Source organism: Pteropus medius, unplaced genomic scaffold (assembly GCF_902729225.1).
Source record: "Pteropus medius unplaced genomic scaffold, Ma_sr-lr_union100, whole genome shotgun sequence".
NCBI lineage: Eukaryota > Metazoa > Chordata > Mammalia > Chiroptera > Pteropodidae > Pteropus > Pteropus medius.
In genome coordinates this window covers 9864606-9890931 of record NW_024353908.1, presented here as the reverse complement: position 1 = coordinate 9890931, position 26326 = coordinate 9864606, and the positions used below count along the sequence as shown (strand labels likewise).

The window sequence follows — 26326 nt, the reverse complement described above, 5'->3', positions numbered from 1 at the left end:
AAGAACAATCCCCAGGTGTTTCATGGCAACCTAGCCATCTGCAGAGTTATGTCAGATTTCTCCCCAGCATCAGAGTTACCAGGCTGTTCATATCGAATCAAAGCAGAGGGAGGAGGAGAGCGAGAGGCAGGAGATCTATCTGCATTAGCTATGCTGACTTGTACTGCAGCAGCCTGGAGGCTGGGAAAAGAAATTCACAGACCTCAGCGGCCTGGGAAATTGAACACTTGGACAGAATCTCAAATGCTCTTCTGGATTAAGAGAGACTTAACTTACAATTAAGTCCAGGATATTTCCTTTAAACACAATCACTTGTCAATTGAAGCGGACCAATCAGGACAGAGGAAGGGGCATATATTTAGTTTCAGAGGAGTACATGGTTAAAATCTATTTTTTTTTTCCTTTTTCTATTTTGTCTTTTCTTTCTGCCTTTCAGGAGAGGAAATGCCTTCTTTATTTGGATGAGCTGAATACCAGAACAAAGACAGATGCTCTTTTCCTAGCACAGAACAAATCCAAGTTGGTCTGAGACCTCCTCTGGATCTTGGACACACCTCACCATGTGTGTCAGTCATTCAAGCAAACTCCTATTTGGTTCGCTGGAAAAGACTCAGCTGGGATTAGCCCCTCAATAAAGAAAGAAGGTGGTTGGGGAGTGAAAAAGAAATTTCACAGAGCTGAGAGAAAGAAATAATAAGGGAGGAAAAGGAAGGTAAGGGAGTCCAAAGTGGTCATTGAACCTGTCTGGCTCTTCCGAAACCCTGTCTTGAGTGGGAAGAAGTGAGCTGGATGGGACCTTTGATCTCACTTCTAGAAAAGTCAGAAGAGATTAGGGGCAGACTGGGAAATCTACCACCAGGGGAGTGTAGCAAAGGAGGGCTAGAAATGAAAATTAAAGCAAAAGTAATCATTTCTGTAAGCTGCCCTCTCATTTTATATTTCTCTGGTTTGAGCAAGGGTTAGAATGCAAAATGCAGATTACATCTGTATTCGACACCAAAGGTACACTTGGGATCCGATGATGCTGCACGGGAAATTTCAACCTTTTTTTTTTTTTAAAAAAAAAAGATCCCTATGTGACATGATGATTTTTACTCTTTGGAAGTGACTTGTCAAACCGTAAGCCATGCTAAGTTCAGTACATGTAACGTGAGGCAACGGAAGTGCGTGAGTAGGAGGGAGCCACCCAGAGGAGCACTGTAAGTGAGGCGTGAGAGGGATCACTGGTCCTCAAAGTCATGGAGCGCTCTTCTGGAAGGGCTCATCACCAAAATAAGGTCACCAAGGTCAGGCAGAGTGGCTCTCAGACTTCAGAGTGCTTAAGGAACACCCGGCAGCTTGTTAAACACACAGAACCCCTGGGCCTCACCTGGCAGGGGCCCAGGAATCTGCAGTATGAAGAAATATTCCAGGAGATTCTGATGCGGGGGGTCTGAGGACCACATTTAAAGAAACTACGACACAGTATAAAAAGTATTACTCTTCTGAGTCAGGAAAACTCAGAGAGGCAACTTTCAGAGAGTTGCTTTAGAGCCCTCTATGCCTCAGTTTCTCAATTTATGAAAAGAGAGAATAAGACTCACTTTAAAAAATTGTTACGGTAATTAAACAGACAAAAATATTTAAAAGCCTTATACCTGGCGGTGAGTAGGCCTTCAAATGTCCACCCCTTTCATCTTCCTTTGCTAATTTATATCATTCAGGAAGGAAGTGGTTCTGGTTATCTTTAACTAGAGAATAGCATTTGCTTAGCATGTTAAAATATAACAAATATTGTAGAGAAACAACAATGGCATTTATCTTCCATGACTATGGATGAGAATAACGTGAACAATTTAGATATGTCATTATTCATAAAAATAATTATTAGATGCCTTTATTTGTTCATTAATATGATTCCTTTAAGAAATTATATCAAGGTATATTAGTGCGGGTCACTGTATACACTTCAAAATTATATATGACATCTTAAAGTTTAATTTTTCCCTAATTCGGACTGACCTTGGTTAACTAGAATGAACGAGGTTTCACCACAGTTAGCTTTTACTAGACTTGGCTTTACCCAGAATCCCTATGACTCTCTCCAAAAATTTGTAAAGAATGTCCAACTAGATAAGAGGAGTCAGGGAAAATGGCTTCAATCCACACTCTGCTGGTCATTTATAAGACTACAGCCATCTTAAATTCTTTGTATCTTAAGATTTTCATATATAAAATACAGGACACTTTTCCTTCTCTGTCATAGAGAAACACTCACGTTCGAAGGTGCCTATAAAGGATGCTCACCACAGCACTGTTGGTACAAAAGAAACCTGGAAAGGACTAAAAGTTGTAAGTAAACTGTGGCACAGCCAACCTATAAAGCGGTTTGCAGACGTTAAAAGAAATAAGCTATCTCTGTGGGTAACAGGATGGATGGTCTCCAAAACGTGATGTTGAGTGAGAACAGCAGGCTGCAGAGTGGCAGGTACAGAAGGAGACAGGTGTCAACCACACTCAAACACGTGCATGGTATTTACCTTCCATGACTGTCCAAACCAAATTAAAAACTGGGATATTTCTGGTGGGACGAGGAAGGGTGAGGGTTGGAGGGACCAGTTTAGGCAGAATTTAGCTTCAAACTAGAATTCTTTTCCAAGAACACCATATTCATTTATGGTGTTCTTAGCATTTGATTGCTAAGACAATCAAATATTTAAAAGTAAACATTAATTAATTAATGGTTCTCCCATGAATTGTACAAAACCAACCGATCTGAAACATAGCAGTAATCAGTTACGGTTTCTTTCCTCTGAGGACGAAGTGCATGGAACATTCCAGTGGTCCCACCTCAATTGACATAAGTTGTATTTTACAAGTAAAAACAAACAAAAAAAACTCTTTTTTTAACTTAAAGAAGAATTTGTTCCTTTTCACTAGCTAGTTGTTGTAAAGTTTCTTTTTAAAAAGCCATACCTTTTACAGGAGCTAAAAGTGGCCACGAATTAGTATTTAAAAAATTAAAAAATCAAGAGACTCCATTTGACTGCTTTAAAAAACAAACACAAAGTTTTGTTCTAGGTCCATATAGTCATTAACTCCTAAAATCTAAAAAATATGAACTGAAACAAAGCTTCTAATTACAATTTATAATTTATTTTTGCCAGAACTATTCAGATGGATTGAAAACAGTTGGGAGACGTAATAGAAAACACTCAAAAAAAGTCACCATTTGGCAGACTTCTCCAAGACCTAGAAATCATAGGATGTGGCTCTTGTCTAGCTAGAGCTGACTGCTGGCCATCCCATATTGGCTGGGCGACAGGAAGCAGCACAATCTCACACTTTACAGCACGACAGTGGTTTTCCTTAGGACAAATGTACACTTTGTGTTCTCAGTACAGCAGGAAGCTTGTGTTGTATAAATCGTGTCACATATTACACAGGAGGCATATGGGTACAAACAGCACCTATCTTAATGGGCTCATCTGCTTCCTTCAGGGAAAGAAAGGGGAATTTTGGGAAGAGGCAGAAGGAGTTCATGGATCCCATCATCTGCTCTGAGAGCTTAGAAAGTGGCAAATGATACTTCAAAGGGATCCCAGCAAACTTTTACGGGTAAGTGTACGTTCAAAGTGTGAATCTAAGTGTGATCTACAGAAGCAAGAAAAGCTTGAGAACTACATTTCTTAAGTTTTCTATGAAAAAGGTGTCCCTTTGGAGAAAACAAATGGCAAATTCACTGCTAGTGACTGAGATCTGACTGATAAATGTGAGGAGGAGGAATCTCGTTCCTTTTAAATATCAAGGCCATAAACTATGCTATTGACCATGTTCTCAAAAAACTAAATGACAAATGTTATTCTTGGTAAAATTTTGTAATGGTTGTACACAACTTATATGAAAAAAGTAAAAATATAACAATGCATATATACATTTGGAAACAAAGACTAGAAAGTTATACACCAAAATAGCATGTTCTTTGGCTCCTGGGATCTTGGATGATTTTATTACCTATTTTAGTATTTTCTATAACATGAAAAGCGCTATTTATTTATTTATAAAGATATACATACCTATACACACAGATACCACAATAACAAAACTCTATACTACCTTTTTAAGACAAATGCAGTAAATCTTAGAATATTTTATTACACTCTTAAATCTCTAGAGCCATCACTGACCTCTACATCCTCCAAGAGTTGCTCACATTTTCCCAGTACTATATAGATATAGAGCTTCCTTAAGCACCTTTTTGAGATTAAGACTCGTGTTTGTCCAGTTGACTAAACGAAAATATAGAATATGCTGCATAGCTCAGCCAAGAATTGATCTACTATATGATCCAGCAATTCCTCTACTGGGTATTTATCCCAAAGACTTGAAAACCCATATCCAAAAAGACATTTGCACACCGATGTTCACAGCAGCATTATTCACAGTGGCCAGGACATGGAAGCAACCAAAGTGTCCTATGATAGGTGATTGGCCAAAGAAGCTGTGGTACATATATACAATGGAATATTACTCAGCCATAAGAAGAGATGAAATACTGCCATTTGCAACAGCCTGGGTGGACCTCAAGATAATCATGCTAAGCGAAATAAGCTGAAAATCACATGATATCACTTATATGTGGGACATAAACCTAAAAGCAAGAAATGAACTAGACAGAGACTCAGGGACATGGACAATAGACTAGTGGTTCCCAGAGGGGAGGGGGTGGGGGAGGAGAGAAGAGGTAAACAAAGTAAAGGGAGTCATATATAGGGGAGTTGAGGGAGGGTGAAGTGGGTAAAGGGGATCAAATATATGGTAGCTGAAGGAAACTGGATTCTGGGTGGTAATCACACAATAGAATATATAGATGTCAAATTATAATGTACACCTGAAAATTATATAATTGTATTAACCAATGTTACCCCAATAAACTTAAAAAAAAAACCCTGAGTTTTGGGGAAAGAGATGGGACTTCCCTCAACCTAATTTCCTCTAGGTTTAAAGGAAGTGAGAATGTCAACCAACCTCACTAACTGAAAGAATCAAGAAAAATCCTGCAAAGGGTTTTGAAAGAGTGAATCCTAAAGTCACTGTCATATGCAAAGCAGATCTATAAATTACAAAATGTACCTTGTCATTTTGATTTTCTCTTCAGCACTCTAATAAACTCTATGTCTACGTAGCTAATCGACATATCATTGAACACACAGGATAATTAGAGTTTTGCACAGCAAATGTTGCATTAAAAACTGTACTGGAGCTGAATCAGGTAATGTAATGTGCAAAGAGCAGGGAACTGTTATATGCAGAGAGAGAGAGAGAGAGAGAGTGAAATGGATGGGTTTATGGGTTTGTGGAGACCACTGAAAAGCCACAGAAAGCAGAAGACTGTGAGAACTTGGTTAGGGGCTAGTATTATGTACCAAAGAGGATAAGATGGATACATTTGCATCTCAGACCCCACTAACCTTCTATATTATTCTACGGTCTATCAATACATAGTTGCTAAATGCAGGACCCCAAAATTATAGCTGACTTTAACTCAGTAAATTCATCATTCGGAGTTTACATTAAGGAAATAATCAGTGTGTCTCAAAGATTTATATAAAAAGATATTCAACACAGGATTATTTAAAAAAGATAAAGTTGGAAACTATGTATTTCCATGAACAGAGGACTGAGCAAACAGATTGTTATATCAGTAAAATGAAAAGTTATGAATCCATTAAAAATGAGTACAATGAAGAATATTGAGTGTTGTGGGAAAATGGTTGTGATATAAGACATGAAAACCAGGACAAAAACTGCCATAGAATGTAAATTCATTGTTAAAAAATAGATATACATATATATCACATGCATACATCATACACCTGAAGCCTAGAAGGAAATGTATTAAAATATTATTTTTGAATGCTAGGATTAACAGGTGATTCATGTTCTTTTCAGTATTTTACAAGTTTTCTATATTTTACATATGATACAGCTAGAATCACAAACAGCTAAACATTGAATATTGCAGCCATACTGAGTGTGCTTGGGCAATGGTATGCACTCACTGCCTTTAGTGCAGTGCTGGGTTAAAAAAAAAATAACTGGTGTTTGTTGTAGCTTTTCCTTGACTCAGTAACTGACGTTTTTACTCAAATGTCTGTGCTACTAAATTACTGGTCCATGGCCTTGATTGAAAATGAGATAAAAAGCTGTTAGAGCCTCTCTCAAGCAAAGCTGCACAGAAATACACAATTTTGCATATAATTTCAAGCAGTCTCTGAAACCTTGAGAAGCCCATTCTATTGGGGCCTATGATTCTCAGATTAAATCATCCTTGTCCAAGCACATCACTAGAACGTTAGATGCAATTCCTAGGGTGAGATTCACATCAGCTAAGTTTGTGCCTCTAATAAGGGCAGCATATGTAAAATAATGTATTTGCAAGAAGAAGGAACAATGAGAAGAATCGAGCAGAAAGGAAAAAGTTTCATTGCTTGTTTATCCGTCTTCTTTCTTTGAAGATCTAAAGAGCACCTTTAAAAATTTTTTGAGAAAATAAATTACATTAAAGAACATACCAGAACACTAATATTTATTAGTGAAAATGCTGCTGCATGAAAAATAATGAATCTTATAGGTAGTACTTTTATTAGGGGAGAGCATAGTATGATGATAGAGCAAAATGCTAAGAGATCAATGAAGTACATTATGTGGAGGGGTACATGAAAATAGTGAGAAAAACCTTTGATTTCCACAGAAATTCAGAATTGACTGTTATTTGACTGCAAACCAGTGGCTCTAGACAATATTAATGGCCAGTAACCCTTGCAAAGAAAGCCATATGCACCAATCTCTGCCAACTAGTTTTTTGTTTGTTTTGTTTAATACATAATATATAAACCATGAAATACATTTAAACTGCCTTTGCCTTACCAGTAAAATACTTAAGAACAGTCCAGAGAACCAAAAATAAAATAAGTACAGTCGGCCCTAACTTTTCCACTGAGGGCAGGAAGGAAAATGGGGAAAATTCACTCTCATTTAACCAAACTGCAAGGGCCAACGATGTGCCAGGAGTTGGCATGAAATAAAGCAATGAACAAGACCTATAAAGGCCTGTTTTCACTGTGCTCATGTACTGTGTGCAAATAGAGAATAAACAACTTAGCCAACAATTTCAGAGTGGTAACCTGGGTGAAGAAAATGAAGCAGGATAGTGGAACAAGCTGTGCCTGAGATGCACGGCTACTTTATACTGGATGTTCAGTTCAAGCACGTCTTTCTTGAAGAGACAGTGTTTGAGCTAAGATCTGAATCATGAGAAGGGACCAACCACATGACTATTCATCCATACAAGATTTGCTGAGCTCTGCCATATGCCAAGTGAAGCATTACTTAGAGATAAAAGTAAATCAGACATGGCCCTGACCTGGACGAGCTCATAGTCTGTCTTAGAAGAAAAAGAGGCAGAGGAACAGTTATAATTCAGTATGGTTAGTGCTAAATGCCACAACAGAAGGAAGCACAAGAAAAGAGAGTTAATCCAGTGTGGAAAAGGTTCAGTAGGGACGAGGTGAACACTGAAGGAAGGCTGATACCAAATCATGTGGTCGGGAGATTGGCAGCAACGTGTGGTGATTGATGCTTGATTAAATAATGATGATGACCATTTTTTATGTTTTTTTTTTTTAAAGCTAAATCAGTGTGCCAGCATAAACTCAAGGCCAAATTTAAACTAGAGTTCATTTTCACCGAAGGACCTTACAAACACTATATATCACGAAATTGAATCCATAATACAAAATGAAAAATAGTTCTTATTTAAACATGTTTGACTTTTTTCTCCTTTCTCTGGCCAAATATCATCATCAACCCTGTGGTATAATTTTTCAATGTAAATATGATCCCAGCTGCTAAGAATAGGAGCATCAGACCCAATGTCTCCAAAAAGATGAAGACATTCTTTCCTTTGAGGACCTCGTAATGGTCATTATATATTATGGCTATCATAAATTAGAGATGGTTAGACTTCAGATGTCTGGAATAAGTAGCTCCCAATGCTGTGTCAGTTGGCATTTTGTTAAGAAGATTAAGAATATACTTGTATAGCTTTACAGGTATGGAGAAGTCTGCTTCAATTACCTAGTACGTATAGCCTAATAAATATGTCCTGAAGAGAAATAAATGTTTTGCAAGGCTGGTGACTGCTAATGGTTTATAGAGCCTTTCACCTCAAAGTCATAAGCCTTGAACTGGCACAGGTGAGGAGAAACATGAAGTCATTAATACTTTGGGCTGCTAAAAACCTAGCTAAGATGGATGAATTGTCATCATGCAATTCCCGAGAGATAAACGGTCACTTTAGAAAAGGTGTCAGTGAAATAACATAGATAGTCCTATTGTTGACTCTCAAAAATGTGTGAAATACACCTCGAAGAATCAAAAACTTGGCTTCTCTTTTCATTTAAAAAAATAAATAAATGGGTCTTCAAAAGCAAAGGCTGAGTGCAAAAATAACTAGCAAGAATGGGGAGCTTGCCTTTGACATACATGTATTCTTCATAACTGCTGTCTGAGTTAAGTAGTAATATCATTTCTATTTTAAAGATGAGTGAATTGAGATATTGATGATTATATAACATGGCCAAGGTCACATAGTCAGGTGAGCAGCTGAGAGGAGGCTTGGCCTAATGCCAACCAAGCCTGTGCCTTTTAAACACTGAATTGTACAGTCTCATTGAAAGGTGATTAATTTATTTTGGATCATAGAGCATTATAAAGGAAAAGGAAATAAAACAACGGTGTTTGTACACGTTAAATGCATTCATAGAAAATTATGCATACGGCTTCACGGGATACATGGATATCAACCTCTAGGTCCATGGGTCCAGGAATCTTGAACCTGTAATTTAGATGTAGATTTAGGAAGAGAGTTTCCTTTCTACAGATAGTATGGAAGTCTATGCATAGTCAGTCAAGTTCTTCACATGTCTCTGATACGTCACTCCAAGTCACAGTACCTAATTTAAATCACTGTCTATTCAAGGCGACACATACTAAAATATAACAAGATGGGTCTCTGATTTGGGGGTAATAAAACAAGTCTTTAAAGCTACTGAACAGGTTGGCTGGCCACCAATCTCTAAGGAATAGTTTCAAAAGTGAGTAGGAGCTTTATCTAGCTTGTAAATATAATCTGACACTACCTGATAACAAAATTAGAAAAAAAAATTGAGAGTAGGCAAAAGATGGAGTGAGTCGGAAGTCGAGTGAGTTATAGCGTCTTCTGTCCAGAAGGGTAAAGGAAAAGCATTGTTAATTTTAAAAGACCACTAATTTGTCATGATGTACCTACCACGAGGCCAGTCTTTTTTCCCGAGAGAATTCCTACCAAAATCAACTTTTTAAAGGTGGAATGAAGCCAGTTTCTCAAATGGTTCCAGGAAGGCACTCTAACTCTATGTGGGTTGGAAATATTTATGATTAGGGTGTTTAGGCACAGGTTCCCACCTCAGTCTACATATGCTTCCACCTCCGAGAAAGATGCCCCAGCTGCCAGACTGACAGCCTGGCTTTTCTGCCATGTATATTTCGAATGTGAATTGCTTTCTGTACAAATGCTTACAGGTTGGCCCTGTTGTCCATTCAGCTTATCAACAGTTCATCGAGATCTCCCTGGGATGGGAAAGAATACTTGTGGCCTGGAAGCTCCAAGGCAAGTTCCTCCAAAGTCAAAAGTTTGACTTTTAGCTGCATAGGGTTTCTAGAGGGGAATGTGAAACAACAGCTCGAAATAGCTCATTGAAAGAAAAAACCTATAAGGATTCCTTTTCTGGGTTGGAAAAACAGGATGCTGTGTTAAACAGGGTTCCTTTAGTTTAAGGTCACTGGCCCTGAAGGGAAACCTAACACAGTAATTGGTGCTGAGATGTTTCTAGATTAAAATAATACATGCCAGGATCCTTTATTTCAGGATTACTGACTTTTAGGATGATTCTTACCCTGTCTATTTTTAGCAATATAAGTTAGGCACAGGACCAAGAAAGAGATCCAGGAGAGTATCCCAAATTTTATCCTTACAGAACAACAAAGCCCTGAACTATAAGGCCCTTCTTGAGGCTTTTTATTTCTCCTACCACCTGTCTCCAGAACGTATTCTGAATCCATCCACTTCTGTCTGTCTCTATCTCCTTTTCTTTCCTAAATGACGGCACGAGCCGGAAACCTGGGGTCTCTGCTTTATTCTTCATCCCCTTTAATGCATTATCTACACAGTAGCCAGAGACATCTTTCTACAGCATAAATCAGATTATATGGCTTCCTAGTCCCTGTGACTTCCCAACACAGTTTTGATAAAACACAAACTCTTTTTTTCTGTCCCACAAAGGCCTTCTTGATCTGACCCTGCCTACCTCTCTAATTTTATTTCCTACTACTCTTCTCCTTGCCCATTTGCTCCAGCCAGGCTGGTTCTTTCCCCTTCCGGGCTAATCTCTTGTTCCTCTGGACATTTCCACTGGCTGTACCCTCTGCCAGGAGCATTGTGCCTATAGGTCGCTGTGTGGGTGGCTTCTCCTCACTCAGGGAGCTCTTCAAATGTTACTTCTTCAAGGAAGTCATCAAAGGATACAGGCCATCAGCAGACCTGAAGTGACCTTTCTTGTCACTTTATTCACACAGCCCTATTTGTTTTCATAGACTGATGACTCTCTAAAATTATTCTATTTGTTTATTGTTTATTGTTATCATTGACTTGTTTATTATCTCTATTTTGGGGACCTGGTCTTATTCTAGGGGTAGTCCTCAGCCCTAGACCAGTATCTGATCTCCAGTTCAATAAGTGTCTTTTGAATAAATGTGTGAATGTGTAGAGCTTATGAAGTAAATTTGTATCCGGAGGGATGCAGGAAGAGCTGATGTGAGGAAGGGGAGGGGTGACTTGGCCTTTTGATCGCCATCACTGCTGCTGTGACACTTCACAGCTCGCGATCCTTGGGCTGCTCCGTAATTTATTAGTGAGCTGGCAGGCTCAGCTCAACTCACCACTGCCTCTCTTCATGTGGAGAGTAAGGTTCCATTGTGCCACCTTGTGTTCTAAATTCCCATCACAATGGATGGCTCAACACAGAATTAAATGAAGGCTCACAAAGAAACTCCAAACCCTACAGTTCTCAGCCCCAGAAAATGGATGTGTTCTCGGGGATTCTTTGAGAGTCTAAATAATTCTTCGAGTAGGATACCTTCATGTCTTTTCTTAGAAAAGCCATTTCTATGGCAAAACCGAATTAAAAGGCTCCAATGCCTCCTCACCCTTCCCCACACACAAAAAAGCAGACACTGATGAAAAAGAATATTTCGGGTCCTTTTATCCAAATCCATGAACCTCTTGAGCAGTTTTACTACTTCATGGGTATGACAATCACTTTTCTGTTGCAATATACTTTTGCAAAACAGGAGGAAAATTTTCCCATTTGTTCTGTAAGGGCATCTATTATTTAGCCATTTTAATGAACTTTATTACAAACTGCTTGATTTTGACTAAAGCCACTCCTGGCACCATAGAAAATTTTACTCCAATCTCTTAAATTTAGGAAATCACATTAGCTTTAGAAAACACTGGCCACGTTTAACAAAGGCAAGGTGATCTGACGTGGGAATCCTGCAGCACTACATTATGTGGAGTGTTTAGAAGTCAGACCTAAAGAGCCATTTACTGAAGAGTCAGGTTTTTCCAAAGAGCAAAGGACATATGATGAGCAGCCCCATTCATCTCCCATGGAGATATTAAATGTCTTCAAAAACCTCTTGCTGAAACAATATCCGAACTGGTCTAAGTGATCATGTGAATTACAGAGGGAAAAAAAGCTGTTTCCTTGACTTTGTCGATTTTAATGAATTGCTGCCCCAGATAACTATGGGAAGCAGCAGAAGCTTACGCTTTGTTCAACTATTAGATTTTAGGTTTCAGTGAGTCAATACTCATTTTGCCAATTGGATTTGCTTAAAGGCAAGAATATGGGAATCAGTTTTACTCACCTGCCCCCTCCCCCAGCAACTCACTGTCCTACTCAGGATAAATCTCAATTAAAAATAACTTTTATAGGTCAAGTACATCTAAGATGCAGGAACAAGTCGAGAACTGCCAGGCTATTTAATGAAATATTTTATCTGAGAACAAAATGTTTTACAGGGCACTGCCTTGAAGGCATACTTTGCATTTTGGGCAGGGAAGAGTAAGTAACAGAAGTTCACAGTGGAAATGAAATACATGCTCTCCCAGTAAGCATTAACACTGAGGAAGATATTCAACAAATTTCTTATGGTGGAGATCAAATGTCAGGATCCTTTTGCTTCCTTCTCCTATCTGATATTGGCTGTCTCCTGTTGCTTTTTCTCGGTAAATGAGGCTCTAATCAAGCTTAGAGTCAACTCAGATGGAGAAATTAATGCAAGCAAATACACTGGAAATGAATTTTTAAAAGATGTCAAAGTTTTTGAGACTGCTTATACATACAAGAAATCAGCCATGGATATTTTGGGGTACTTTGGGCACAGTGAATTTGCACAGTTCACCCAATTTTTCTCCCTTCTCAGGACAAAAGAATCTGTGAAAATATCTGACCAATAAAGGAAGCGTTAAGTAAAGGCAATACATAGGAGAGTGATAAATCTAACTCTGGACTTGAACCCAAACTTAGCTTCTTCCTAAATTAAGAGGCCTGGAAGCAATGGTCAGAGAAAGGGGGGGTGGGCGTTCCCACTGCCTTTCTGCTGATATGGATTCCAGACCCCCACTCACTCATTATTTCCGTGCATCTTCTCTCTTATCCTGTTTTCCCAACTTCCTGAGGGCCTCCTTCCCTGAAGCAGAGATACCTAGACTTTAGATTTCATGGGCCAGCACAATTTTGTAAAACAGATCTAAGCAACTGATCACAATTTGCTAATTCCTTATTTTGCAAACTGGAAACATTAAAAAGGGGGAGACAAATAATCAACTACCATTCTGTAAGTAAAAGCATGTTTCAGCAAAAGAAAGATAGGGAGAATATAATCTACAAAGGAGGGTTCTTCATCTTGGAAAAACAATATCATGAGGAGCCTACTATTCTGTCATGGTTTTTCTTATTTCACTGTTTACTAGAAATCATGTCATCACAGACCACAAGGAACACATCTCCAGCTACCTTTTCCCTTGAGGCTCCTCCTTTTTGCATTCTCTTATCTTTTCTCTGTCCCAGAAAATTACGGTGAGTGTACTGAAAACAGCAGAACCATCTGAATATCTATCACTACCACCTCCTTTCTCTCAAGCCCCATTCAATCTGACAGACCAATAAACCTTCAATTGGAAAAGGGTGGCACTGTGGATATGCTAAGCCCTCATTTCATTCCACCCTCAGTATGGTGCTGAGGAAGGTACAGGTCCACCCACATTTCAGATGACCACGCAGAGACTCAGGGACATTTCTCATGGCTGACCCAGACTGCACTGATAGCTAGTGGCAGAGTGAGATCTGAAGGGAGATTGTGACAAGTGGCCAAATTGCTACTTCCATTACTGAGCCGATGCAGAAGCGATGGCTGAGAAGAAATAGGGAAATTCTTACATAAAATTTCCTCCACCCAAGTTCTATAAAAAATAGTCCATAAACTGATTTCATTTGCACCTAAAAAAATTGAATGTAGCATTTCCAATAAGCAAAAACAAAGTGCGTAGCAAAGGAGTTAAAACAGTGGTTCTCAGTCAAGGTCACTGTTGCTCATCAGGGGACATCTGCCCATGTCTGAAGACACTGTTGGATATTATCGCTGGAAAGGAGGGGAGGCGCTATGGCACCTAGTGGGAAGAGGCCAGGGAAGCTGCTAAACATCCTGTGATGCGCAAGACAGCCCCCAACAAAGAATCATCCAGTTCATGGTATCAGTCCTGCCTAGTTTGAGAAACTGTGATAAGAACAGCTGCCTCCTCCTCCAATCACCAAAGTCTAAGTGAAAGTTCCTTTGCAAGGGCAAACTGCGTAATCATAGAGTCCCATTAATTCATGGGCAGTGCTATTATTTTTTAATGCAGGCACTTCCCACTTTGGTAAATGGTACCAAAGACAGACCTATGGAAAAAGTAACCACAGAGAACATTTTTAAATTTAGAAACAACATAAATATCTACGGAAGCATAGACCTAATTCTAACTATCTGCAAATGATTTTTAAAAATCCGCTAAGTATTTATGCAACTATAAGAAGTCTTTTTACATATAGCTTTTTTATTTCTTGCACATCATGCCAAGCCCCCTGAACATACCAACTGCCAAAATAAAAGTCTAATAAAAACTCGGGTTGCTGAATGAGATAAGTTGATAGACAACAACAGGGACAGAAAGGGATTCCTTCTGTTACAGAGTCTTATCATCAACCCACATTGCAGTTTCCTAGCTAGAGTATCATGACTGCTACTCTATGATACAGTGTAAAAGGATCATTTAAACAACTTTGCCTCAAATATTAAAATTATAAAATTAGTATATTAGAACTTTTCAATGCAAAGGTAATATATCAAGAAAGATTTTTAGAAAAAGAATTAAGCACGACAAAATGGGGAGGATGTGACTAAGCACACTGTATTTTAGATGCTTGCTTGCATGCCATTCATCTATAATGAGAGATTAGCACTGAAGAGAGATTAGTGCTGAAATTTGTTGATGAAAAAAAGTAATGAATATTGTTTACTGCATATGGTGAGAAACAAGAAACGCTGAGAACATTAGAAACACAAAAAGAAACGTGAGTATGAAATAAACCTAGATAACAATTCGGCACAAAAAAGGCATGTTGCATGTCGCCAGGGGGAACAACACTCCTAAGGATTCAATGCTATTGCAAATACATTAAGATTCTACCAATGAGATTTCTGAACCAAAAAGGATAATGTTCACATATAGGGAACCTGATTAATATCTGAGCAGGAATACACATAAGGGAAGTACCAAACAAGGTATAAGTTGGGGAGCTTTTAAAACATATGTAGGTGGCAATTCAAAGACAGAATCAATATAAATATGGCAAATACTTAACTCCAGATGGTGGTAAAGAATGTGTGATATAATTTGAGGGCCATGACGGATGGTGGAAAAATATTACATAGAGTAAACTCTCTGCCTCAGATAACAGTTTTGAAAATGTTCAGAACTGAAAAATACTTAGAATCAAGGTATAAGAAGAAAACTCAGTGAAATTAGTATCAGAGGAGGAAGGAGCTGTCATAACAATGTTCCTCATAGCAGAGACTTTCCACATGGGAGACACCACCCAAAGAAGGTAATAATTACTAAATTAATTTTCACATGAGACCAAAGTAAAGGTAGACAAGAAATTCCACAGTTAAGAAAAAAAGGCTGAAGATATCTTGTTTCTTCTGTTAAAAACATATATAAATTAAGCTAAAAGGAAAGAAAAAGTAGCCAGTTGCTGGGATTTTGAGATGATGTTGGTAAAGAGAAATTCCTAGGAAATGGGTCTCCAGCCAGGTCTGTGCACCTTAGTGCCTTCCCACATGCTGTCTTTGGGTTTCAATCTCAGCTGTCTGTGGGCAATGGGCAGGTAATAAACAAGAATGTGCATGCCGGATGGAAAATAGAAGGGAATGGCAGGCCCATGGCAAATTGGAATCGTTGGTGCCAACGAAATGCATTGATACTTCAGAATATTTTGAAGAGAGTCTACTGATAATAATAAATGGATCATGCCAAATACCTCCTATGGATCCCCGGATCACAACTCTAAATCCTTCCTATACCTTAATGCTGTAGTCTAGCAGTTCTCCGCAGAGAGCAATCTTGCCCTTTAGGGGTCATTTGTCAATGTCTGGGGACATTTTGTTGTCACAGTTTACAGAGTGGCGAGATAGGTGCTGTGGAGGCAAGGATGCTGTTAAACATCCTACAATGCCTAGGACTGACTCCTGCAACAAAGAATTATCTACCCCAAACGTCGATAGCGCTGAGGTTGAGACACTCTGCTCTGGCCTCATGTTATTTAAAAAGACTCCGTTGTAAGCTCTTGTCCAAACCTGTACTGCACAGGTCCATACTACATGTTACTGCTGGTAAAATCATATGCCAGTCTCGTCTCACTAAGTTTCGAGTACCCTGTTTTCTCTCTCCTTATTCTAGGGCTGTGCATAAGGAACGTGTTCAGTCTTTGGTTAAAATCAAGAATGAGTTAACCAGGAAAATGCTTGTCATAATATTATTTGAACTATCAAATAAATTGAAAAGAAAAACAGCTATAGTATAACCTTAATTGATTGTACCAACAGGAAACCTCACATACAGAAATTTCAATAGTTTACTTTTAGGAGGGGAAAAAAAAAGAACAAATCTAGTCCCATTTTCTGAATAGTTTATATACACTGTCCCAAAGGCTAACCGCTCCTCTCATATGCTGGGTCCTATCTCCTCCCCCTTCTTAAAGACCTCACTTCTGCAATGATTTTCTTTTTTTCCCGGGGCATCTCCAGTTTCTGTGTCTTCTAAGTTATTTCTATCAGCATATGTGAATGATGCAGGATCACTCATCTTAAAAACTAAACCAAACTAAATACTCTCCTTTTACAGCCCTATCCAGTTATAGTACCACTTCTCTCTATTCCACTTTACAGGGAAACTCTCTAAACAACTCATCCGAATTCCCACCCTCCTTCCACATCTTGTCCTTACTCCAGGCTGCTGCATTTGCACGCTTTCAGGACCCTGCTCTCAGAGGTGACCGATGCCACATGCAATGTTTCCATCCTCATATGCCTCCACTTCTCAATGCACGTCTGCAGCTACAATCTCCTTGAGACACTTTCTTCTCTTGGATCCGTAATCCCATACTTCCTTTTCTTTCTCCTGTATGCACTGGCTGCTCCATCTTGCTCTTCTTTACTGGTCCCCTCTGTTCAGCCTGACCCCTGAATGGTGATGAGCCCTAGGGTTCTGTTTTGGCTCCTCTTCTTTCAGCTTTTTCCCCAGGTAATCTCATTCAGTCCTATGGCTCTAAATACTGTCCACATGAGTGTTTTACAAATTTTTATGGCTATGGTCCTCAATGAGAATATGGTCCACACTTTATAATACATTCATCCACATCCATATATGTGTTTGTATGTGTACACGTATGTATAACATACAAGTAAGTGTTTCATGAAAAAGCACTTACCTTTACTATGATGTACTCTGATTGTTTCTATTCTAGTTGACCTTCAAGAAAAACACTGGTTGTAGCCCAATACATTGGTTTCATAGCCTAATAATGGGTCACAGCTCAGTTTGTACCACATTCACTGATAAGATAATGGCTTATAAATGTATATCTCTTGCCCTAACCTTGCCACCACTAAAGCCCAGGCCCCAGACAACTACCTATGTTTTAGCTTCACTTAAATGTCAAATGGACATTCAGTTAACATACCTGAGAAGGAAACCTTGATTCCACAGCTCAAGACCCACCTACTCTTAATTCAGCATCCAAATCTTCACTAACCTCCTCTCTGTCTACCCAACTGCTTGGGCCAAAAACTCAGGGGTCATTTTGGCTCCTCTCATTTCCTTCCCTTCAAGCAGGGGTTGGCAAACTATAGCCTGTAGACCAAATAATGTTTTCCTGGAACACAACCAATCCATTTGCTTACATATTGTCTACTATAAGGGCATAGCGGAGTAGTGGTGACAGAGATCACATAGCCCACAAAGCTAAAATATTTACCATCTGGCCCTTTACAGAAAGAGTTTAGCAACCTCTATGCTGTAGTCAACCCAACATGTCCTACTGACTCCTAAATCCCCAACTCATCCCAAATCCCCCACTTCCCTCTGTCTTCACTGTAATTATTCTAGTCCGAGCTGCCATCACTCTTCTCAGACCACTGCGATGGCCCTAATACTTCTCTCCTCTTCCATGCCTGCTTCTCTAAAATATTTTCTTCATACATATGCCAGAAGGATTGTCTAAAACGTTAATGAGCTCTTGTCCCTTCACTGTGTGAAATTGAACCTCACACTGAAAATGAAATCTGAACTCCTGATCTTGGTCTCTGAACTTCATTAGCACTTCTGGTGATCACCTTTCTTTAGTCACAAGAGCTTCAGTTCTACTTCTTTCTTGGGGCCTTTGTACTAACTCTCTCTTTTTCCTGGAATGACATTCCCTTCCCTGTGGTCACTCAAATCTCAACCAGTTAATAAAGCAGACTTCTCACTCCTACCTGTCACTCCCAGTTTTATTCTCTTCAGAGCACTTCTTTCTGACTGACATTTTCTTATTCATCTGTTTATTTCTGCCCTTTCCTTCCTCTAGAATATAAGCGTCATGAAATCAGGCACTTGTTTTATTTGCAGATGATTCTGCTCTGTTTCCAGGCCATTGCCTAGACAATTCCTGGCATATGACGTTAATGAATCTGTCCCCTACCCTCTAAAGGGAAAACAAAACGACATCTTTATATTCAAATTCAGCCCTATAAGTAGAAGCACAGAATGATAATTCTACAACCTGCTAGCCATGCCCATAATTCTAACTTGAAATTCCTGTACTCTTTCTGATAGGCGAGGGGATATCACGACTCCTTAATGAGAATTATGAATCGTGCACACATTTATAATAAATAATGCACAAAAACAAATAACTCAAGAAGCATTAAGTTTAACTTCAAGGTGGATAAGACATTACTTACAGAAAGAAAAGCAGAAGTTTTAGGTGTGCCAGCCACTTTACATTATGAATATAATATAAGTAACATTCGAACTGTATAATCAAGTCTAAAACTGCATAAACATGTTAGAATAAATAAGTGAAGCCTGCTTAGGTTTAAAAATTATAAGATCAAATCCATTAAAAAATTTTAAGACCAAAAACGAGAGTTCCTTAAGTTGCGAAAAGTGAGGGATAATTTTTATGTTGTATAATAAAAGACAGATCCGAAATAGAGACATTTTTTTAATCTCATTTCTTGCTATAAGCCCAAATGTAGTTCAAATATAAATGTGAACTAACAGTCTATAAAAAAAATTCTAAAGTAAAATCTTTGATAACTGTAAACCATGGCAATAAACAAAAATAGTAACTTAAAACTGTGTTAGTAACAAATGCTATCGCCATCCTGTTCAGCACTGTAGAAATGCTGGGAAATTTGCTAATTTTACCTGAACAACTTTTATTACCTAAGAAGATATTAGGCAGCACAGTGAGTCTGACAAGAGGACTCGACTTCCGAAATTATTAGAAAATTAAGCAAGCGCCATAAATAAGCAGGGAAGTCAATTAGTTTGAGATCTTGAATGAGATTAATATAGCAAGGAGATTTCAACATCTTTTTTAAAGAGAGTCTGACAAACTTTAAGTTGCTGATAGCTCATGTGGCGGATTATACATTATTTTATATATAAGAATTTAAGGTGAACTTTCCTTGTGTTCTAAAGTTTCTTCCCCTTTTTGGATTTAAGATACTTTACATAATAAAATAATTTAAATTAAGCTTCTTAAATAATGTCAGTCCAGTATCAGATGATGGTATACTTCCTGGCTAGTATAGGCCCTGTAATTCTCATTAAAAATGATGAGCTGTCTCCTTGGGATACAGCTGGTGGCCCTAAGTGCTAATACTTGACAAGTCTTTTAAGTTCTCTAAGTCTCAATTCCTTGTGACCCCCTAATATCTAATACATGTAAAGAACTTAAAGTGGTATCACACATAAAAAGAATTGAATAGGACCTATCTGGATTTTTAAAAATCCATTCACCATGAAGTTGCCTTCCATCCCACATTTTTCTTCTATTCAAAGGTATAATAAGAAGAGAAAGGGTAAAATAATAGACATTCAACATCTCACTTCTGAGGTTAAGATAATCAAAATCTCTAGAGCAGCTCTGTCCAATAGTACTTTCTATGAGGATGGACTTGTTCTATAACAGCAGTGCTCAATACGGTAGTCATGAGCCACATGTGGCCACTGAACTCTTGAAACGAGGCCGGCTGGACCAAAGAACTGAATTTTACATTGCATTTAATTCTAATTAATGGAAAAGCCATGTTTGGCTAGTGACTGACTACTGTATTGATGCTGGAGAACGTGTTTAATTGGACCAATATGATTCACTGATGTGGTTGTCTAGGATATTGGCATCACATAAAGCAGCCTACAACAGAGAGCATAGGCTTTGCAGGCAAACAGTCTTGTGTTGGGATTTAGGCTCTGTCACCTTTACATTGGGTGATCTCTCTTGCTGCTTGTTTCCTCAGCTATAATGATGGTACTCACTTCGGAAAGTTCTCTTGAGGATTCATGTTTATGAACAAAGGGCCTGACATTAATTCATATTTTCATTCAATAAATACCTGAATACCTACAATGTGCCAGGCACAGTTTAAAGTGGTGAGGATAGTGGTTGAGACCAAGCCCTTCTCTCAAGATCATAAGTAAGTATAAGTGCCATGAAGAAGAAGGACAGACCAAAAAGTGATGGTGGTGGAAGCTACTTTATTTTCTATGGAATAGTCTGAGCAGTTTTCTCTGAGGAAAGGACCTTTGAGCAGAAGCCTGAAGGATGTGAGTGAGAGAGCCCTGTGGTTCTCTGGGAGAAAAGTATAGACAGAGGAAAAAAAGCAAGCGCTAGGGCCCTGGTACCAGACTTTGGAGTTCACTCTGAATGATGGGAAGCTATTTTGACATGAGGAGTGACTTGATCAGTTGACTTTAAATCACTCTAGCAGAAGAATGGATTGTAGGAAGCATTGAGATCTGTTGCAAGGCCACTGCAAGGCCACTGCAAGGCCACTGCAAGGCCAGGTGCCATATGATGGATGGCGGAGGCCAGGTTAAGCTGGGAGGTAGATGGAGCATGGGCATACTAAAAGGGAGAGCTGACAGAATTCACTGATGTGAATATACAGAACTATTAGGATAATGCTCTGTAAGCAACCTGAATTCCCTTTCAGAGGCCATGCAGTTCAATTTGAGAGAATCTGGCAGTCAAACACTTAAGTGGTACAATTTGCAATTCATTCTCCAGTCCAACCCAGAGGGCAAAGAGAGGAGAGGCTCCTGATCACCCGGGTGGTTTAACTCTCTGGCGCACAGCTCACTGCTGTTCTAATTATGATGGTTTTGCATCATTTCAGAAAGAAACACACACACACACACACACACACACACACACACACACACACACACACACACACACACACACATCCAATGTTAATGATGTGCTTGGATGATGAGATTAGATATTGCTGTCCCTGTTTGGATTGATGATGATTTAGTAAAGTAAATACCATCAGCAAATTTTGATGAAAATTAAGGGGCATCAACTTGCCCATGGACTTCAGACCATATCCCTTCCTATATTGTATAAGGTATACTTCTCAACAGTTACGGTAGTGGAGTTTCTTCTCCATAAGTCATAAGGCTGCTCGGCAGAGCAGTTAAGAGCTGAGTCTCTAGAACCAAAATTCCTGGCTTTGCCAATAATCAGTTATGTGATTCTGGGAAAATCTTGTCTCATTGTCCAATCTAAAATGAAGCCAAGATTTTACTTACCTGAAGTCTCTTTTGATTTATGATATATAAAATGTTTAGAACCAATGATGCTTGGCACATTGTGGAAGAGTTTACTGTTTTTATTACAAGTGGTTTAAGCAAGGAAGAGTCTTATACATACTTTCCCAACCAAACCAGAAATTATCCCTTTGCTATAAACCAAGTAAATATTGCTGTGAAGTTTCAACACTGAAAGCAAAAACAAGTCCTTCGATTTTGCACCCCTTAGAGTAGGGACTAACAATCAGAGCCATCATTTTCTGAGGGACCCACTCAGAATCACATTGCAAACTGGTAGCAGTTCCAATGTGGTCACAACGATGGGGTGTTACGAGGTTTTATTTACGTGTGTTTATTGCTTGTGCCATGATAACAAGCCTGGCACACAGTAAGTATTCGATCAATGACAGTGGTAACATTATCATTGCCATCAACACACCCATTTTCACATCTAATTATTGCCTTTCAGCATCTCTTTGTCATCTTTCTAAAGTTATGAGGTATGACTATAAAGCCATATGATTCATTTTCTATTGTGATGTGTGGAGCCAGTTTAATTTATTCAGTTAGTGTTTACTGAGGCCTTACCACATGCCTTTTCCCTCATGAGGTACCAGGGATATAAGTGGTAAAGGTGAACACAGTTCTGCCATCGAGGAATCAAGCTCTAACATTTTATTACATTATACTGAGCGACCTGACAAAAGCATTCAGGATGCAGTCTGTGCAAGTGGAAAGCAAAACATCACTTCTATTACTGTCGTGATCAGCAAAAGCCATTGAGAGACTGTATTCAAATCGAACATCTCCCAAATCAAGTCCTCCCTTCTATTCTCCTCAGACATAGAAAAATGTAGAATTCGGGAGCTGAAATGGACCTTAGGGAAAACTGAACAACTTGTTGTGTATAAAGTAGACTTTAAAACGAAGAATATTACTCAGAAATAAACATAATTGTTTAGTTTTATAAACTTATCTTTGCCCCGGCCCCTGCCCCACAAGTTATAAGCCATAAAGTCAAAATTAGAAGAATCCACGAGCGCAAGAGCCTAACGTTGGTTACCACTCTGATTGTACATTAGAATAGCTAACAGAGCTTCTAAAAAAATACTGATGCCTGGTGGTCACACACTGAGATTAAGATACAGTAGGTCCAGGCTGGAGCTTTCTTTCCTTTTCTTTCTTTTCTTCCTTTTCTTTCCTTTCCACTTTCCTTCCTTCCTTTCTTTTCTTTTCTTTTTTTTTTTTAATAATTAAAAAGCCACCCCTTACCCAGTTGCTTCTGATATCGGGCAATGTCAGTAAAATACCACTGATTTACCATGTGACTATTTCTATGTCAGGAATTAGCACTAATGCTACCTTATTTTATTTCTGTAATGCACAGGCATGTGCAAAGTACGTATTATCATTCCCATGTTTTCAGATGACTTGCCTAAGGTCACACAGCCAGTAAATGCAGGAGCTGGGATTTAAACTTGAATCACCTGGCTCTAGAATCTTGTGCTCATTTCTCTCTAAACAACTATTGAAAACAAGACAATAGGTCCCAAATGGAGTCATTTATGCTAAGTCCTGTATCAATGAATCCAGACTTAACAGTTTTGGCTTTTCCCAGGGATAGAATCTTAAACCAGCCAACAGGCAATTACCTGGTCAGCACTACTGAGCTAATCTGCCTGAAAAAGGTTCCTGATATCTCCTAAAGGAAGGTGGCCTAGTATAACCACTCTACTTTTTACTAGTAAAACTTCCTGTCTGGCTCTCTTCTTCCTAGAAAAGTCTTTCATTTTGTACAGCCCCTTGGAACTCCTTCCTATCTGCTAGAAGGGATACTGCCTGATTCACAAATCACTGAATAAAGCCAGTAAGATCTCTATCATTTGCTCAGTTAAATATTGTTTTTGAATGTATCACGAGGTCATTCTTTGCATAAAATCAGAGCCAAAAGGAATTACTCTAAAGATGATCTAGTGCAAATCATCCTTTTTTGATAAAGAAATGAGTCACAGGGCAGGAGTAGTAACCTAATCAGAGGTACAGAACAGCTAAGAGCAGAGTTTAAACTAGAGGCTGGCTTCTGACACCCTCAGTTCAGCTTTCTTTTCAAGATATGCTTTTTCTCAAAAGCAAAACATACTTCATACATTCTCAACTTTCATAAAGCATTGTCAAATCTTCTCTTGAAACAGAGTACTCTGATTCAACCCAAAATTACATCTTAAAGAGTGTTCCACCTACTAATTGATGTTGAATTAGCCAAATATAAAACACGTTTTACTTAGAGGCACACGGTAGTTATATGCTATAATATAACTCCTCTTAAAAAGTAAAACAACCTTTATGGGCCAAATTCTATTATATCTTTTTGTAAATTAAAAATACAACTTTTTTTTTTTTAATAGCAATCACCTTCTACGGTGATTTTCCAAATACCTCAAAAAAATGTCTCTAGACTCACACTGGTGTCAGGGTACAGGCTGTCTGAATGCAAATGATATGGAAAAAAAAATAATAAAAAGCATTCTCCTGACTGGACAGCAGAGGGAGAAGGAGGAAAGAACATGCCATAGGAAGATGGGGAGCTAGGCACAGGAAGAAGGTGCTGTTCCTTAAAGAACTTGACTGACAGACCAGTAGGCAGGGTCACGTTTATAGGGAAGAGATTTGTAAACAAATCAGTAATGATCTCAGCTGCCGGGCCATATAAATGGACATCATCAGCAACTCTGATCCAGGAAACTGTCTGACCCTAGAAACTAACAAATGATATCCTAATCTCTGCTTGATTTCCAGGATGGAGGGGGAGCGGGGTAAAAAACACTAAAAACCAAAATGTACCTTGCACGAATAAATATCAAAAATGAGCTTGGGAGATTAAACATTAAAACAAAATAAAAATGTAGCCAGTTATGCCCTAAATTAGAAAAAGCCATTTCTTTAAAGCATAGAAAGCCTCATCCTAGAGATCTAGATTCCTGATCATCACAAACTGTGTAGATTTAATGAATTTATCAACCTGCTTACTAGGAATTATGACAGAAACGAGATTCATTAGAAAGAATCAGAGAAATGGCCATTTACTCTTTCACTTAACATAGCTGCTCTCTTTGTTGTTTCATCCGACCGTCTCATTTATACGCGCCCTGCCGTACAGGAGCGATGATTAAAATGTCAGTGCTGATTCAATTAACTAATGTATGGCAGAAATAAATATATTTATATGTTTTCTAGAAAGATTAATAGTAGCTACAGCTAGCCTGCCAACTGTAGATGTGTAAACTTCCTATCCGATACATAAATCAAACACAAGGCATACGGTGTCTTTTAAAGACTGCTGATGTTACAGTGATTTTAAATTACTCAGGTTTTAGAATAAACTATGTAGATGTTGACTAATGTGGCGATATATTCTGGATCTTTCCATATTAATTTAATGTTATGAAATGTAATGGCATTAACAAAAAGAAGTTCGCAAAAATTAAGAAGAGAGAATGCAAACGTATTTGAAATCAAGGGATGTATTTCTATAATCAGTTGTTTTCTAGTTTTGGCATATTCATTATAACGTGGTTCTAGAAACTATTGTAAGTTAGTAGATTGTAATGAGACTTTATTTTTTGGTCTCCTTAAAAGTGAATTTAATTAAAAAAGAAACTGAATACATTAACAAAAGAAATGAAGGAATAAATAAAATACGGTAGGAAAGCAGAGTAGTTTGTGACCATCAGATGAGCAGTGGATGAATCATGCCTCTGATGAACTAAAAACTATTGAAAAGTTTCCAAGTTGCTGGCTTCAGGAATCAGCAATTATGCAAAAATCAGTGTAATTTAGAGTTATGTAGGGCAGAGCACTGGACTGGAAACTACAGACTGGAGGTGAACTTCTCAGTCATATTTGGGTTGACGCCTTCCTACCTTTCAGGGACATGGGAAAAATGAGTTGAGAGGCACATGACAGTATGACAGTGTTTTGTAAATTGCCAACTTATCTATAAGTCCAGGTGTCATCATTATCATCCTTATACTCAAATCACTTCCTACTACATCTTGGTCACTGTTATAAAAACAATTATCTGTGCAGTCAAGTGACCTAGGTACAATAAGAGACTTCAAAATTTTATCGTGAGAAAACATTTTTAAGAGTAAAATCTATACAATGGCTTTTTAACTGTTCAAGAAAGGTTGACTGAACATTTCGATTTACACAGACAGTTGCTCTGAATTTTAGATTTCTTTCCAGTGATCACAGAGCACAGAGTTTCACGAGAGCACGAGAACATGGCTGCTGTGACATAAATGAGCTCCCCTGTTGTAACAGAACCAAGAGGAAATAAAAGTCTGGTTCCTCATCTCTTTTCAGGGGGTCGGAATATGCTGTGCATGAAACAAATCATGTTGGCAAGGATCAGGGGAACAACCAATCTCAGGTCCATTGTATGAAGTGATCAATCAAGACTAGTCACAAATACATATCCAGAAGCAAGACATTTCAACATCATGGAAAATATTTCTCAGTGTGAGCTAGCTCTGGTGGGGCAAGGGTGGGGGGTGCAGACAGGGGAATAAAAGGAAGTGTATCATCTCAAGATTTAGAATACCCTGCTCCGCTAAGATGCTTAACCACTTCATTAAATTGTGGGTATGCTGAGATAAGTTTTTGATATGATTGGTGGAGCTATTATTCCTGACAAATATAAATAATCAAATATCCATTCATTCATTCACTCATTCATTCACTCAATACCAATTTATTCACGAATACCTAGAG

The 26326-nt window shown here is 38.5% G+C and overlaps 1 protein-coding gene across 15 annotated transcripts in view; it reads right to left on the bottom strand.

The window, feature by feature from the left end:
- MAGI1 (membrane associated guanylate kinase, WW and PDZ domain containing 1) overlaps positions 1 to 26326 on the bottom strand; it is a 544874-nt gene that overhangs the window by 43293 nt on the left and 475255 nt on the right. The gene's annotated exons all lie outside the window — the stretch shown is intronic.